Source organism: Ostrea edulis, chromosome 3 (assembly GCF_947568905.1).
Source record: "Ostrea edulis chromosome 3, xbOstEdul1.1, whole genome shotgun sequence".
NCBI classification, from domain to species: domain Eukaryota; kingdom Metazoa; phylum Mollusca; class Bivalvia; order Ostreida; family Ostreidae; genus Ostrea; species Ostrea edulis.
Genome location: NC_079166.1, coordinates 85,716,027 through 85,719,799, shown reverse-complemented (window position 1 = coordinate 85,719,799; position 3,773 = coordinate 85,716,027). Strand labels below are relative to the sequence as shown.

At 35.8% G+C, this 3,773-nt stretch overlaps 1 long non-coding RNA gene across 1 annotated transcript; it reads right to left on the bottom strand.

The window, feature by feature from the left end:
- Positions 1 to 835: 835 nt before the first annotated feature.
- Positions 836 to 3,239, bottom strand: LOC125673925 (uncharacterized). The gene is made up of 2 exons (XR_007369841.2): positions 3,025 to 3,239; positions 836 to 1,576 (listed from the first exon to the last, which is right to left on the bottom strand). It is a non-coding gene; the product is annotated as an uncharacterized LOC125673925 (long non-coding RNA).
- Positions 3,240 to 3,773: the final 534 nt, after the last annotated feature.

Here is a 3,773-nt window from a genome sequence, read left to right as displayed (position 1 = left end):
CAGTACAGTCAAGAATATGTTAAATGACACACAATAGAAAACTTGGAACAAGAATATTATAAAGACTCGGACCAAAAAACAATTTCCTGTTCGTAAAACATCTGTTTTAATTAGTTACCCAACCTCTTGTACTATAGTACATATTGTAATTACACAGGATCAGCAACACAATATAATACTTAGTTAAAGGAGTAGTTTATCATAAATAGGACAATAAATTAAGTACCACATGGTTTTTTTTATTTTCAACAAATAATTCAAAACTATGGAATAATCATTGTTCTTTAAGAATAAATGGTTTACAATATCTGTCTATTTTAATTGTCAATGAATCAGCACAAATTCTTACATTTTCTTAGTTGTGAGCATTCACACATTTCGAAGGAAAATTTAAGTAATCTACTAGTTTATATTCATCATAATGTAAGTTTTCCCAAAGTTAGACATAAATTTACTCTCTTATAAAATGTTTATGATTTTAAATAAATTCCTCACATTGTATACAAGTAGTACACAATGAATTCACATGCTCTACAATTTTCTCTTCAACCCTGGGTTTTGCCCAGGAGTTAGTAGGGTGCAAACTATCCAAACTTTATTGATGTCTCCATATATATACATATACTAACTGGTTGGAATACACCAACAGAGATACAGGGGTGCAGACATATTTCCCCCCATTCTTTGGATATCGTGAAACCTTTGTCTGACATAATGAATTCCCCTTCCAGAATAATTCAACCCACCATCAGTTAACAAAGGAGTTTGTAAAATCCACTATTCTCTGTAACAGCAACATCTGACATAGATCTAGTAAATAATTCACTAACAAATATGATAATAATAATAGCCTTTATTTATCCAAGATAACACAAATTAGCATACAGCTAGTTTCCATTGTGTCCCCTAAAGGATCACAATCCACAAGTCCCCTTTAGGTTGTAGCTGATTTGTAGTCAGAATGTATAATTTGTAACTGTAGTTTTAAAGAAGATTGTTTCTGTGATTTCCTTTCTGCACAATCAATGATAGCGATGGTTGTTGGGAATTGAGTTTTTATTCAGTTGTCATGCTGTTAATATCATTCCTATAGGACTATATTGAAACACAACCTAACACAACATAAGATCAATTCAGGCACAGAATATATCACTGATACACTGTGTTGAAATACAAAATCTTGATGCCAAGTCTTTGATTTCAAAATTATGTCTCAGCCTCATCAGTGTTAATAACAACTGCGATTGTTTTGTCATATTTGTTATGTCCCTCCTTTTTTTACACACTGGGGAATTTGCTCAGATGTATAAAAAAAACTCTAGCAAAGTACAAAATGTGGCATGTCTCAAACTGATATAATATAAAAACAACCCTGTTTTTTTTTCTCTTGCTGTAGAGTACTGTTAATGTCAAAAGGGGTGGCCTGCTGGTGGGGTTAATCTTGGGCTTCCATTGATAACTGGAGTTGCAGATGATGATTAAGTATGCTCTGTTGATGAAAGGCATTTTCTGCTGTTGTTAACTGGTCTTGTAAATTCTCTGACTTGTGCTGCTGTTACAAGTATATCCAATGAATCTATAAAGAAACAACAACAATTTTTTTTAGCATTTGGAAGTAAAACATAGATGCTGAGAGGGGTCATGGAATTTTAAAAGGTGACCTGACCTATTACATGAAAGATCCTATGCATACATTACACCCAACAATTTATTAGCTACTTATAAAATTTCAGTTTGCTCGAATTATTATGAAATCTAAATTCGAATTTAAAACCATTTATTACAAAATATATATGGACATAAATTCTATTGATATTTAAAAACTTTGACCACGGAATTAGTCTGATTACTGAAATTTTAGAACTTTATCCCCTGGTATGATCTATTGTAGGAATCATGGAACGAAAACTTTGAATATGGCGCTCTTACAGTCATGTTATGATATGTATGGCTGAGCAGGGAAAATTTAAGACATAAGACCAGAAACTGCATATATATTGGTGTAAACATTAAATGAATTGACCCTAGATATGAAAATAGTTTAGATAGGGGATTCTTTTTAATAGATAATATTATAGTAAAAAAAAAAGTATTGTGTAGCTCTTAACACAGGTGCTTGGGTTCATGACCCCCCCCCCCCCTCCCTTGAATAACCTAGGTACACGAATTGTTATATTCATTGGGGGAAATTCTTAAAAAGAGCTATTTTGGGGTATGCATGACATTGTTGACATGCATTAGTAGGATTTTCAACAAGAAATAATTTAAATCAAGTCGTGCAGGTTATTCGGCCAATTCGGGAGAATGGGGGGGGGGGGGGGGGGGGGGTCCTGAACCCAAGCACCTGTAGCTCTTAGTACATGTATACACATGACATGGGCATGTATTATTATCAGTCCCTGATTTAACTATTACTATTAGAGGGCGAAGCCCTCTCACGGCCCGAAGGGCCGTGAGAGCGGAGCTCTCCCTATAGGTAACACGTATATACATGTTTAAAAGGAAAATATAGGGAAATAATGAAAAATTAAACCATACCTATGGAACTTGAAAAGTTTGGTACTAATGGCGTCGATTCGAATATTATCGCGTGGACATGTATTTCTCCATTTTGAATCTCGTCTACCCTAGTTCACGTCGTTCTGAGATGTTACATAAAATTCGTAAAAGCATGTAAATCTTATTTTCTTAATCATGTATAATCACTCCACGATTAACGCCATGTTTGTTGTTGTGGTTCAACCGCTATGTTTGTAAATTTCCTAAATAACGACGCTGAATATGACGTCACAATGTACTGTTTACATCAATTGCGTTATATTTCCCGCGTTCAATATGTAGGCGGATCAAATATCCAAAATTAGGATGCTTTGATACAGTTCCGTCCTCGTGCTAACTTCGGGTTGTCTTTGTTCTGTTTTGGATATAGATACCAATGCCAAAATTTGTTTGCTTCGCCCTCAAACACGGTCACGCCGTAAAACATATTAACTAATACATAATTGTCTGCTAAGACTAACTTACTTTGTGTGCCGGTCCATTCTGCTCTTACTGTGGGGCCTACCGCACGCCTTTATCCAACGTAAACATTAATCTTTATGTGATTTTGGGTTTGGAAATGGGATAAACATTACTTCTAGTATCCTTTCTGGGTAACGTGTATCACTGTTGCATTTCCCCGATGCACACAATTCCACCAATTTTATGAGAACTCGAAGTAATCAGGCTAAAACATCTGTACCTCAAAAACCTCCGTCATCATAAGTTTTGACGGAGGTAATGGCGGACAATTCTTCCGCGATTCTGATTGGCTGTGCGGAGATGATAACCGCACCTCCCCTGACGACAGTGGAAGCGTGAATTCGTAACGTAGTGTAGCCTTAGTACGTAAGTCCTCGAGCTCGCGCTTCAAACTTCACCGCATATCCTCAACTTGTACGCGTACCGCGTACGCGCTGTTTAGGTACGAATTTACCAAATTATAAGGGGACCTACTTGTTCCGATTAAAACAACATCACTATCACAAAGTGCAGCACCCTTTCAGTAATATTCTGTGTTGTGGATTAATTAATTAAAATGTAGTCTTGATTAATATTTTTGCATGAATTGGATTACATAATTTTAACCAGTATTTACAAAGGGGCTGTGGAAATCGGTCAGTGTCTTCGACCGTGTTTGGGTTCCGACATTTATAAAACGTACTAGATTTACCACTTTTTGGCAGGTGAAAACTTTGGTTTGGTACGTTTGTAGAAGAATTCTCAGAAAAGGT